Below are 13,882 nucleotides of genomic sequence, written 5' to 3' on the forward strand. Positions count from 1 at the left end.
TCCAGGAGGTTGTCAGTCATTATTATAGGCAGTGTTTCAGAAGTGTGGGGTGGAGGGGCAAATTATACAAACATCCCTTCTCTCTAGCTGAGAGACAGCCCTGACACTGGCCCAGTCGAGTATATCTTCAGATCCCCTTTTGCTGAAGATTTTCAAGGCTTTTTTTTATCAGATGGACTTTGTGCACCAGCCTAGAAGCTGGCCAAGCACAATAACCTGCAATTAAAATTTCTTATCTCCTTGGATGCATCCAGGTAATAAACAAAGAGAAAAAGAGATCCCACATATGGGAGAATCACATCCTAAACCAGACTGAAAAAAGCAAACTCACTGGTTTCACTGAACAAGCAAAATGATAGGTCAGGTATATTAACTGTCCTCAGGCAAGTGTAAATTACATCTCCTTAAAGTGCCTTTATAGTCCCATCCATTTAATGGCAAGAACAGTTACATGTTCACAGATCCTGCCCTTTACCTCCCTCTCCCCACCCTTTCCACCTTGTAAAAACATCCTAGATTTTTATTGAGATCAGTTACAGGCTCATTCTGAACTTCATCCATGTCCTTACATGTAAAAAAAAATGATTACTGATGGAAGTACCAAGACCTGATCCAACTGTTACTTATGTCAGTGGAAAAATTCCCATTGACTTCAATGAGAGAGAAATTTAGCCCCCAGGGACTATGAAAAATCAGCATTTAGTCACACTGGTTCCCAGCATACAAAACTCTCCTCTTGGAGTAACTTGGAAGAAAGGCTGGGAATTACTTGCTGAAGGTGTAGGCTCCCCTTGGGTGGACTAATGTAATTATGGTCTGTGTCCTTGTTGTCTTCCAGGTGAACACCAAGGATGAGAGGAAGCAAGAGAGAGAATATATGTATTTTTACCGTGCTAAGTTACAAACATTTTGGACACATTTATGGAATTAATCATGCTACTACACACAAACACACACACACACATACTTCCTATAAAAACCAGCTGTTCCTATTGATTGTCTTTGGAACTGTGCATATATATATATATATATATATATAAAGAATAATCTGGAATTTAATATCATTTATGATAATTTAAACAGCTCTTCTAATCTGTCTGGTAAATTTGTAAATTACAATTTGTCATAATAATTACAAATGCACATTTTTAATTATTAAACATTGATTCCTACATAAATACCATTTCAAAGAAAAACACTGTATGGCACAGACTGCAACCTACAGAAGATTAGAACAAGGCTGCCACTGCAGCTTTCACTGTGCTTATCATTTGTCCTCTCACCTACTTCACATGTGCCTTGCCATGAAAAGAGCACATGAATGATCATAATGTTGATTCAGCCTCTTATCTTCCTTGGTTTATTTTTTTGGCTTTGACTGTACAGTAACTTGCCCAGATAATGAGAACAAAGTGTAAATAAAATGAAACCAATAGAGCTGCACACAGTTTCAAAATGAGACTGCCTTGATTGCAATCACAAAAGCACCTCCTGAACCAAAATCCTAATTGCTCTGTGGGCACGTGAGGCTGCTGCTGAGGCCACCTCAGCAATGGGAGAAGATGCAGGGTGTCCCTACACCCACCTGGGCTTCCCAAGTGACGTCAGTCCCTTGGGGAATGCTATCCGTGGTGGGGTAGGGCCCATCTTCTCTGCAGTGACTCTTTGAAGCAGAATGGCTACAGAGAGAGAAAAGGAGAGTGCAGGATGCACCTTGTCCATGGCATGTCCTCACCACAGGGCTGAAAAGTCAGGCACCATCTGGTTTACCGTCTAATTGGCTCAAAACCTCAGGATAGCACAGCCTGAGTGAGAGACATGGAGAGTAAGACTCCCCAAACAGCACAGATGATCAGTGTGTGGTTAGATAATTTCTCCTCAGAAAGGGGAGGCACGAGTTTCACCCCACTCAGCCAGATGTAAGAACCTAATTCAGGTCTTTGTCTCCAGACCAAGTGTTCTTGCTGATGAGCAAGAGCAGCCCACGTTTAGACGGGAAGTTTGGGGCACGCCTGTCCTGATCACAGCAGTGCTCAACTCCACGTTGCAGGTTAGATGATTAAGTAGAAGAGATGGGAATTTATTTTCACCATGCACAGCCTCCTTCTGTGAAGCTGGGCTTTAGTCTTACACTGGAAATAATATCTAGATGAGGATCGTTGGGAAATGAAAGTTCTCCTTATTCACCATCTTTGTGAGTTCAGAAAACCTGATCATCTTCCTTTTGTTCTGTTTCCCAGTCTAGTGAAATGGATAATATTTTATGGCTTGGGGTAAAGTAGCTGAGATTCCCAAATGGAAATGATGGATAAGGCTGTATTTTATTGTCATGTCTAATTCTAATTAGCACTCCAACAGGCCTTTTTATGCTGGATGCTCTGTTGGTGCATTATTATCTATTCTTACTAGTGAATCTGTGTGTGGCAGTAGTATTTAGCAGCCCCAGTAAAGACTCTGCGTGTGTTTTTATTATATATACAAGAGTTTTATTTACAAGAGTTTCACACTGAGGTCTAAAAAAGATGACAATATTTCAACTGCCAAATAGAAGCCCAGATTCAGCACAGCAATTAAATACATGGCTAAATATTCTCTGTCCAAAAGCCTTACCTAACTTAAGACTTGCTATTAAAGAAGAGCTCACGTAGCGACTATAAGTATTATTTCTTGTTTCTGTGGAATTGTATTTCTTCTAACACATTTGGGATGAGAGCACCTGGCAAGGTATAATATTGTGGTCTCTTGTCAGAGAGACAAGGCATTTTCTTAAATGTATGGGCTAATCAATTAATTAATTGCAGATTTTTTATGAAGAATAATTACTGTTATTTTTCTAAAAAAATGCAAATGTTTAGAATTTTGGTAGATCTTGAATTATTTCCCACAAAGAAAAAGTGCAGTTCAATACTATATAAATGTATTGGATTTTTTCCCACATAAATCAAAGCTGATCAAAGGAAAACATGCTCTACCATCCCATTTTGAGGGGAACGTAGTTTCCTTGTTAGTGAAGAAACATTTCTTGCCCTTGCATAAGCCAAGATGTCCCACATTGTATCAGAAAAAAAGTCAGATAAATCATCAGTTTCGTGGCTGGAGCAAAAAGTACAGATATGATAGAGTGCCCATAACAAGCGTGAATCCCTCACAGATATAAATTGGCATAACTAATTTAATTTTATCACCCAAAGATTTGACTTGGGATGGTCTAGCTTGATATTTTTTTGCTGATGATTTATTTTTTAGTTAAAGTATCTGTATGAAGCAGAGAGAACACATAACCTACCAGGCAACACTTAAATCACCAGGTCTTTTTTCACAGGTGATCTTTGCTTTGTGCAAAAGTGGATGTTTAGGTTCCAAAATCTTCTCCAAAATTTCCTTAGTGGTCTGTGCAATCCCTTGAACTTAGGCTGTAAATCAGCCACACATTATGCAACGAGTGCTTGCAGGGAAAAAAGGCTCTCACTGCAAGTGCGAGGTGCACTCTGTTTTCTTTGCAGAGCAGGGGCATTAACCTCCAAGTTGCTGAGGGTTGGTTTGCAATTATTAAAGGTCACTAGAAATAAAATATAATATAATATAATATAATATAATATAATATAATATAATATAAATTATGCTATGGGTAATGTAATGTAATGTAATACATAAATTCATTTTTCCATAAATACTTAAAGTATTCATGCAGATGTCTAAGCATTTGTAGGTTTCACCACCAACTTGAATATATTTTCAAACAGCTGCCCTTTTCTATTTTAAAATGCCTGTTGCACATATTTTTACAAATAAATAAGGTGGTGTAAAAGCAGCATTGCTGGCCACAGTCCTGCCTCTCAGGATGTCCCAGAACACTGATGCAGCTTCTCCCCCATCATGGGTGTTCCTACCACAGGGTACCAGTAGGACAGACCTCTAATGGATCTTCTCTCAAAACTCATTCCTGTGAACTGTGTAACAAAGGGACTTCAGTATCCTTTGGTTTCCTGACAAAATCTATTCATTGAGTCTTACCTATTTGTGAATGTGCCTGCCCTAGAAGGACTCTTGCAAAACCCAGGGGGTTATGATCACCCTTCTTCTATGATCTACCCTAGCCAAGACCCGTCTTACTGCATATCTCCCAGAGCTCACCAGGAGTTTTGTTGGGTGAAATTCAGCAGACACAGGAGACGAGACAAAATGAGCTAATGGTCACCAGCTATTATCATCATGGTGACTGTTGATTGCCTATCAGGATAGTCATCACCTGTTTTCCAAATCCCCTCTTTGGTCAGTACTAGAGTCTTTGCCCTCAACTCTCAATTTCAGTTAATTTTGCCCCCAATTCTCTTTTCACTTCCTTCTGTGAATTCTTGGACTCCAGTTCAGTTGCAGTTCTCCTGCACTAATGAAAAGAGTTGAGCTTTGAGTACAAGTTCTCAAAGACCTTTGGCCTAACATCCATATACACTTATGTGATAAGACATCTAAATATGCTGCCAGGTAGGAGAGAGAAGCATTTTCTCTTGGCTATCCTTCCTTTTATGTGGCCTGGATTATTTTAGACTTTACATGTATACCTTTTCTCACTGTGGTCTCTGAGGCCACATTTCCATCGATGTAAGCATTAAATCAGTGGTAGGGTTAGAGCAAGCCCTAATTATATTACAGTTTAATAGGGAAACAGATCATGTCAAGTGGGAGGTCAGCAGCATATTTTTGGAGCAAGTCTCAAAGTTCACCCAGTACACATCCCTTCCTTATACTGGAATATTTATAGTTTGTTTGGTTTACGCTGGAAATATGCCTTCTGTGAGCTACTCCTGAGAGACTCCTCCTCCTCCTATTCAAACTCTCCCATAATGGATTAGAATGGGAGCTTTAGAATGGACAAGCTGTAGTAACCCAAGGCAAGCAAATCCCAAGCTCCTTTATACAAAACCCTTTCCCAGTGGTTCAAACACCCTGGCACCCAGATCCCATATGTGCTGCAATGAGCAACCCTTGCATTCCTATGCACTCAAAGTTTCATTTCTGCCTGGGTGCTCAAATACACCTGCTACCCAGTTAGGAGCCTTCCTCAGGACAATGTCCAGTGGGTTCCTGACACTAAATCTTTCCCTAGGTCCTCTGAAGTACATGTTTTCTGATGGTGCCTATCCTATGCAGTGGGAGTGAGTAACTATATGGTGTAGTCATGCCTGTCTTTCAAAGACCACGTGCCTTTTCAGGCACTTGCTTTAAAGGATTGACAACAGGCTATGTTTCTGCTCTTAAAAAATTCTTGTGTAAAATCTTGGAGCAGTCCTGGGAGCAAGAACCAGAAAGAAGAGTCTCCTTCTCCTGAGCCAACTGTTCTCTTTCTATTTTCTGTATGGCCTCAGAAAGGAGCATGGAGGGTGCTCCTCTCCCCATTTAGAGCCTGATAGCTCAGGTAACCTCCCAGATCAATGGAAGTAAGAGACTAAACGTCGTCCGGCAGCCACTGGAATTGTACCTGGCTTATACGTATCCCTACCGGATGCTTAAAGGAAGCAGCACCACCTCATTCTTCCACCAGCATTTGCAAGAGAGGAATGATGTCTAAACTAAAAAGAAGAGGCCAAAGCACAGGAAGAGATCTCAGGTTTGTGTCTCTCAAGAGGACAGAGATGCCTCCCTACAACACGAGGGACAAGTGGTCTCCCATTTCCTGCTGGGGAGGATGAGCTGCTCTCTGCACACCTTGGTGGTTGACTTGGGAGCCACTTCAAGGGACTGAAGTCTCCCAGCTGAGAATCAAGCCATGTAAGACAAAGGATGTAGAATCAGGTATTGCTGTGACTGGATTTTGGGTGGCTGAGGTTTTATGGGAACTCCACTGGCTCCTAAGCCTCTTCAGTAAGTTTATATTATATAGTTAAGAACAGAAAACCACCTATTTTGGACTTGTAATGTGACAGAACTCTCATGTGAACATTTTAATGAGTGATTTAGCAAAGTTCAGTATCACTTGTAAAGAAAATGCGTATTTCCATACCACATGAAATACTGTTTAGAGTTTTTCTGAAAACATCATACTCGCGTTGACAGAAAAATAAAATGTACACAGTAAAAAAAACTTCAGCTTTTCTTTGAAACCTGCCACCTTATTTTAAAATAACTATATTCATCCCAGCTGATGCTCAAAGTGTTACGAAAGGAATTTCTCTTCCCTACTAGAAGAGACAGCCACTCAGGCAGGTAATCACAGTGTTGGAGGGTTTCATTTTGTTGAGTATAAATTTCTTTTATAAGCTACTTTGCCTATCAAATGACAGTGAGTCCCTTAACATAAATACCAGTGCAATTTTGTTATGTGAATGAGTGGTTACTAGTTCGGTTTTTCTCTTTAATCTAATCAAGTGAAAGAATTTGGAAATCCTGACCTGAAAGTGTTTCACACATGCTTAATTTTAATTGTGCACGTAATCCCAGTGAGTCCAGCACTACTCATATGCTTAAATTTAAGCACATGCATAGGTGTCAGCAGGACTGGGCTTTAACATAGCACAAAATCCAGTGTCTAGTTTTTCAGTCTTAAAATTTATGCCTCGACAGATTAATTTTTCCTAAGAGAAGTTGTTCTATGAAACAATTTATAAAAAAAACCCTGTATCTAAAATATATTTAAATGGAGACATTAATATTAATATGTTAATGTATTTGATACTTTAAAGTATATCTATAACAATATATAACATTTCTAAAAAGTACTGAGTCACCTGAGGGACCTGACATGTGACATCGTAGAAGAAACTGAGAGCCAGGTAAGAACGGGATGAAATTATTTTCATTGCTGTTGGCATGGGTATGTATTTCCAACTGTTTTTTGCTGCTGCTTCAGAGTAACATACTAACAGCTATCACCAAAATAGCTATTTTCATTATAGGAATATTGGGCCTTGTTACAATATATAAATATACTCCGAAAACTCATAAAAAAATTACTATCGCCTAATTTTCCTATATTTTAGAAAATAAGCCAAGTCTTGATAGATCTGTTTACTTTTATATGCTTTCTACAACCATAACGAGTTTCTGTACTGAATAATTGTCTGTGAACATTTTGCTTTGGGAGCTCAGTTTGAGCAACAAGCTAACAACAAGAAAACCCAACCAACCAGTAAGGGCAAGCAGTACTTGCAGGATGTTATCAGTTACTTCCAGAAAATGCCCCTTGGTGCCTATTTCACTCTGCTATTTTAAGTTAATTTGCAAAGCTTTGACAAGGAACAAAGGTTAAATACTTGGAATTTGCACAGGTTGTATGCTCACTGCAGAATGCGAAATAAATGTTACAAATAAATGGTAGTTCCCCCAAGAAGAAAAAAGGTGGGGCATAGGTACAGCTGCTCTGAACATCATTAAAAGAAGACAATTCTTCCAGAGCCAAGTGGGAAAGGCAGAGGTAAAAAAGCAGAGTATTGCAGAGGTGTTGCTTTCAAGACTGCTTTTTTAGAGGACTCCAGGTAGGTATGGAGCTGAGCAGAACTGTGTTACAAACACCTCCTGTTACGTGTTACTCTAAGGAATGACACCTGAAGTACAGGAACCTGCTCTGGTAATACTAGAATACATTTTAGCAACCTGAGCTGAGGGCTGAGCTTTGGTAGTTAGGGATGTCGGTAAATAAAGCAGTGAAAACAGATGTAAATCCAGTGGCACAGCATGCTACGGAGATGGATATTTGTAGTTATAAAACTGCAGTTCTGGATGAGCTTATAGCAAATCAGATTAAATTTAAGACTGCTAAATTTTGCTGTGGGAATTTATTTCTGTTGATAGGGCTTGGACTGTTCTGTTTATGTTTTGTTTGGGTTCTGCTGGCTGATTTTATCAACATGTGTTAAATACATTCATGCTGGTCATTGTAGTAGCAGCTGGAATGCAAAGCCATCTCCACCAAGCCATCCCTTAGTAAGTAAGAGGTGGCCAAACTGAAGGAAACAGATTTAGAGTTTGCCCATTGTCATGCAGCATGAAAACCATAGCAGAGAAAACAGAAAACCTTCAAGTCCTAACTCTCCTGGTAAGTGGGGAATGTTGTAAGTACAAGGTACTGTGGCAAACTTTTCCTCCTACAGCCTTCCTCAGCCATGAAAAACTTTTTTTCCCATTTCTGGTCCTCATCCAGCTCTGAGAGTCAGTGACGATAATCAGAGCATGCCAAGTGTCTGACCTCAGCAGATTTTCTTGTGAAATAAAGAACGCAGTGTGACATGTAATTTTTTTCTGAATTCTTCAAATATGTCTCCTGGAATACATTCTTTCTGCTAACACTTCTGCTATCAGCACTGTTTTCTGCATTTGACCCTCTTCCCTACTGGTATTACTGTGGTATTTTATAAGGAAGTTGTTAACAGGTTATTTTTCATTCTACTACTCTAGCAAATTGTAGTAGGTTTGAGTTGGTATTTCAAAATTAGCTTTCTACCTTCACAGCTAATCCTCGTGGGACGTTTAAAACCAGTGATGTTCTGAGTGCTCAGCACATTACTGAATTAGGCCTCATTGGAAGGATATCCAGCCAAAGTTGACAAATTTATAAATACAAAGTGACACAGTTTCACTCAAGAATCTACTTGTACACAAACAAACAAACCAAGTCAGAAAAAAATAACCTATTTCTCAAATTACTTTTAAAAAGCCTGAGAAGTCAGTAATTTCTAAGGATCTCAGGAAACACTCGAAACAAGTCTTGACCACTAAGATTTTGTTTTATTTTTAGTTTTTTCACATAGCTAGTATGTTCTATAGTTACTGTTTCTGCTATCTATCCAGAACATACTCATTGTAGTTCTCCTCTGTACTTTTTACCACTAGCCTGCACAGATACTTTAATTACAGAGAAAAGACATCTCATTGTGGTAACAGCACTTAATTCTGCCTTATCCTTATTGGTTTTCTTGTTTTGTGCTATTCCCAGAAACATGGTTCAAAGCACTTGCGAGACGATTTCATTTTTTTTGTTGTTGTTGTTTCATTTTGATCTTGTTTTCCTGGCTGAGAGGATGTGTGTCACTTGTGTTTTGAAATGAACTCTGGTAAATACAGCCGCTTCTTGAAAAGATCACTGGTCCCCTTTGAGCACGACTCTGCCATAAATATGCAAGTGGGAAGAAAACTATGAAGAACTTGTTGTGTGAACTACCCACGGGCTCGGTCTTCTCCTCGTTACAGCCCTGCTTCTGGACCCTTCCCCGCAGGGCACACGACACCTCCCAGCCGTGCGTGACACCGAGTGCCAAAGAAGGGTAACTGTGTTATAAGGCTTTTTAATTCCCACTTACTTCAATTCCAACTTACTTCAGCTGTTATCAGCAGCTGGTTACTTCAGCTGGCTGATATGCCTCGGTGTCTTGTAAACATTCGGTCTAGCACTGTGCATTACTCATAGTTGGAAAATCACTTTGACTCCTGTAGCATAATTATGTTAATGTCAAATGAGTCACAGGGAAACAGAAAACTTTTATCAGTGCCAGTTTCAGAATGCTCCCGTTGGCATGAGAGAAGTAGGTTAGGGGATTTAGGGGAAAAAACAACTTTCATTTAATGAGTGATATGAAATTATGATAATAATTACTCAAAAGGAAGCTTATGTGACAATCGAACTCAGATTCACTGAAACATAAAATTAGTAAGAAAATACCAGCCTGATTATTTATAAGAGCAAGAATGAAAAACACTGAATTTTTAAACAATCACTTTTCCAAGAAAACTTCAGATATCTTTCGCACATAAACAGCTTTTCACATTCATTATTTAGTTTCAACAGCAGTAAGTGATTTATTTAAATTGACATCCTAATTAGATTGCATTTCAGAGCCAACCTCCTCTGATATTTTATGAATTTTACCTCTTTCTTGGTTCAGTTAATGCTAGTGATCAGCTAAGAAAAAAAAACCCAGCTCATATGTGGATCATAATGCAAAAAGCCAAAAGCCCTTCAACAAGCTGAAAGTTCTTATAACATATCTTGTCCCAGCTTAAAGCAGACAGGGCCAATGAGAGCAGAATTCATTCCAGAGTTTAAAGACAAGGGGACAAACATCTGTGACACACTGGCTATCTCAGGGCTAAGCTGCAGCACTTCTTTTTTTCTGGAACATACAGAGGCAAGTTCCTCTGGTATTTCCCTACCAGGATTTTACATGCTCAAACATATATCAATATTCCCGCATGCCATCCTGATGAATAGGATATACCACCTGAATGTGAAGGGAAGCTTTTTTTTTTTTCCCAGATGGCTGAAACATCATTCTCAGAACACAAGAGTTTTAGTATTCTGACAGATTCCACTGTGCTATTTAATAAAAAGGCTCAAAAGTAAGCAAAAGGCAAAAGCTGAATTGAAAATCGTATATTATATCTATATAATTTTAGTCGGGAAAAAAATCACCTAGGGCAATGTAATAAAAATCTCTTATTGATAACTAACTGCATTTACATCAATGTTCTATTTGAGAGGGAGACAAGACTTACATTTCTCTGGGAGCTCCATCCCTCTGAGCATTTCCCCTTCATCTGCTGACTTCTCATCTCATGCCTTTTCTGACTTCTCTCCACTTATCCTAGAAACTGTCAATAAATTAAATCTGCCATGTCCTATAAGAAACCAACTGTTGTTACTAAATTGAGTGGGAATATAAGGTCATGCCATAGGTGACTAAGTACCCCCCAGATTTCCCTACGAGCCATGATCTAAATATGATGGTACAGCATCATCTCGACCTTATAATGAGTGAGGGGCTTTATTCCAGAGCATATCCCCGACCCAGAGATAACCTACTTTGGACAACACCTGTAGTTTGAAGCCCTCAGCTCTTGGCTGAGTTGAAATTGTGTTTTATTATGTAAAATAGTTCATGCCTAACACATCAGTAGAAATCCTCTACTTGTAGCATTTGGTTCTTTTGTGTTTCGCGTGGGAACATACAGGAAATACACCAAGGCATTCTTTCTTTGTAAATTAGCATCGTTTTATTAGTGATGTGCGTTTGTGGATTGCCCCACGGAGGCGACCAGACGCCAGAAGGAGTTTCCCTTCTCCCCGTGCCCGCCCCGGGACAGCGCTCCGGGGAAGCGCAGCGACAGAGCCGGGAGCAGTGATGGAGAGAACCGCTCCGGACCACCCGCGGGGAGCATCACCCGGGGCAGCACCGCGCGGGAGAGCCGGGACAGGCACACCCGGACTGCGGCTGAGACCCGGGGAGCTGGGGCCCGGCCCGGCGGAGCCGCTCTCCCCGGCAGCCCCTCACTCGGGCCGGCACCGGGCGGCGTGCGGGGCTCAGCGCGGCCGCCCCCCGCCCCCCCGGCCCCGCAGCTGCGCCCGTCCGTCAGCGCCGCCCCCCCGGGCGCGGCCGCCGGGCGCTGCCCCTTTAAGGCAGCGCAGCCCCGCGCGCATTCCAGCGGCCGCGTCACCGTTCCGGGAAGCGGGTGGCGTCATCCCGCCATCCCTCCCGCCGGCCATCCCGCGGCGGCGGGGCGGGCCCTGGGGAACAAAGGCGGGATAAAAATAGAAGGTGAGAGAGCGCGGGGAGCGCCGTGCCCGGCGGGCGGGGCCGCGCTCACGTCGCCGGTGACGTCACGGCGGGCGCGCGCCTGCGCGGCCCCGCGCGGCTATTGATAGGCGCTGCCGGGTGGGAGCCGGGCGTGGTGACGTCATGCGGGGCCGCGCGTGCCGCGTCGTGTCGCGGCCCGTCGCGTGCGCGGCGTTGGTAGCGGCGGCGCGCGGCTCGGGCTCCGCGTCCCCCTCAGCATTCCGGGGGTGAGGAGCCGCCTCCCTCAGGGAACAGCGCGGACCCTGCGGATGGGCTTGCCTTGAAGGCACGGCGGGCGGCAGCTCCCGGGGGACTGATGGCTCTTGAGACAGCGAGAGCGTTCTTTGTGCCGTGCCGTGGATTCGCTTTGATTTGGCACCAGCAAGGGCGCCAGTGCTAAACTTCCCTTTGCGGGGTGCTGAGTGAAAGAGTAACTCTGTATCGCACTGCGAGCGAGGGCAAACAGCGAAGCGTTCTCCTCTTGCTCCGTGCTGTGCTCTCCCAGTAAAGAAAAGCAATTCATTACCCCGGGGGATGGTTTCTACGCCCACTGGAACGTGACATTCCCCACAATTAATTATTACATAAGTACCATGTCAAGGATGCCATTGATATTACGGTCGTTCTCTCAACTACAGCAATGACAGCAGTAGCTCATATCTAGAGTCTTAAAAGGATGCTGGTTCATTTCTGTTCCAGCTGCCAAGTCCGTCTCTCAAGAGCAGCCTGAGGATGTTCCGTAGCCTTGGTGGTCGTGGACTCTCTGTGAAGAAAGACTGAAGCCTGGGACTGTTTACACTCTCCTGCTGCAGCTGGCCTTGTCTTTTTTCTAAGAATCAGATAATGTGAAAGGATATTGGGCCACATGTGTAAGCTTTTAATAGTAGTATTTGGTAGACAAGGCTTACACTCTTTACTGTAACTCTTTGTATTTCAGTACTGAGTATTAAAAAGCTACTGCGTCCTCTTTGATCCCTTCTGAATGGCGTGTGGGATGGTTTGTGGTTGGTTGGTTTGGCTGGGGTTTTTTTGTGAAGTTGTTCATAAAAGTCAGTGTCTGTGTGTCTGTCTCCCAAAGCTGTTGCTTTCTCTAGACAGACCAGACAGCAAATAGATCTCTAATTTGGGATGGCAGCTTGCCAGACTGTTCACATTCAATGAAAATGTGGTGGACCATCTGAAACTAGGAACTATATCATCAACAAGTAACTCCTGGTACCCTAGTCACTGTGAGCAGGTGAAAGATCTAGAAAAAAATCACTAAGCATTACACAGTAAGCACTAAATAAAGCACTTGTAAAGGACCTGTAAAGTAGGTTGAAATTTCCAGATGGCAGAACTGAGTGTGCCAAGTTCTGTCCCCATAGGGCTGATGTGTCTGCATCAGTGTGCTCTCACCCTTAAGTTCGGAGGTTTTTTATTTGAAAGATAAAAATATTGAACTAAATATAGACTAAACTAATCTGAACTAAATCTAAACAAGGGATATGTTCATTCCATAGCTTAACCAAATAGTTAATTTGGGATTATTCCCTAGTGGTTTTGAGTAGGCTTAACCAAAGTCTCGACTGGAAAATTGAAGGAAGTTGAGGTTCAGCCCTTTTTGTGTGCCAGTGCACTTGAAAAGGTAGTTCAATGCTGGCAGTCCTTCTTTTTCAGCCTTGCTTTGTGATACAGTGGCATCTGCTTGCGAAGGTTGCATGTGCCATTTGAAGGGCTTCGTTGTGCAGCGTAGCGATGGCGTGGTGCAGTGCAAACCTGAGCTAAATTGTACTGTCCCAGAGCATTCCGAGGGAGGCTGGTGTAGTTATTAGAGAGTGGCTGTGTCTTTTACTAGATTGAGCCATACAGAGGAAGAAAGGAGAGAAGTGGGCAAGCTTTCAGGAGCACAAGCCTTTCTCCTTCAGCTGCTTTAAAAAAGAAATTCTGGAAAACTGTATCAGTAAATTTGACCTGTTCCTGATATTGTGTTCTCTACCAAAAGCCCGAATTACTTCATTAGCTTCTAGAAATGTAACAGCTGCTAGTTTTCCATTTAGCTGTTCCTGGTTACATGCTGCTAGGGACACACCTGTCAAACAGAATGGTGTTTGGGCCCATAAATGTGCAGTTGCACAGTTAATTGCTCAAATTGCAGCAAAGCAACCCTGGGATATATTGTCTGGAGATAACACTGCATCTCCTCTGAAGGGGGAATTTGCAATGCTTACGTCACCATTTAGTCACCTGGATGACTGTATGCTGAGAAGAAAACAGGCTTCTGAATGAGCCACCAGAATATTGCAAAGTGTACTGTAACCTGAAGAGAAAATCTGCACTGATTGTACATCTCTGCAGTG

At 42.2% G+C, this 13,882-nt stretch overlaps 1 long non-coding RNA gene across 1 annotated transcript; it reads left to right on the forward strand.

Moving 5' to 3' along the window:
• The first annotated feature begins 11,339 nt into the window (after positions 1-11,339).
• On the forward strand, positions 11,340-12,522 carry LOC120411726. Its single transcript, XR_005604230.1, has 2 exons — positions 11,340-11,525; positions 12,243-12,522. It is a non-coding gene; the product is annotated as an uncharacterized LOC120411726 (long non-coding RNA).
• The last annotated feature ends 1,360 nt before the right edge of the window (positions 12,523-13,882 follow it).

This window comes from Corvus cornix, chromosome 3, assembly GCF_000738735.6.
Source record: "Corvus cornix cornix isolate S_Up_H32 chromosome 3, ASM73873v5, whole genome shotgun sequence".
NCBI classification, from domain to species: Eukaryota; Metazoa; Chordata; class Aves; order Passeriformes; family Corvidae; genus Corvus; species Corvus cornix.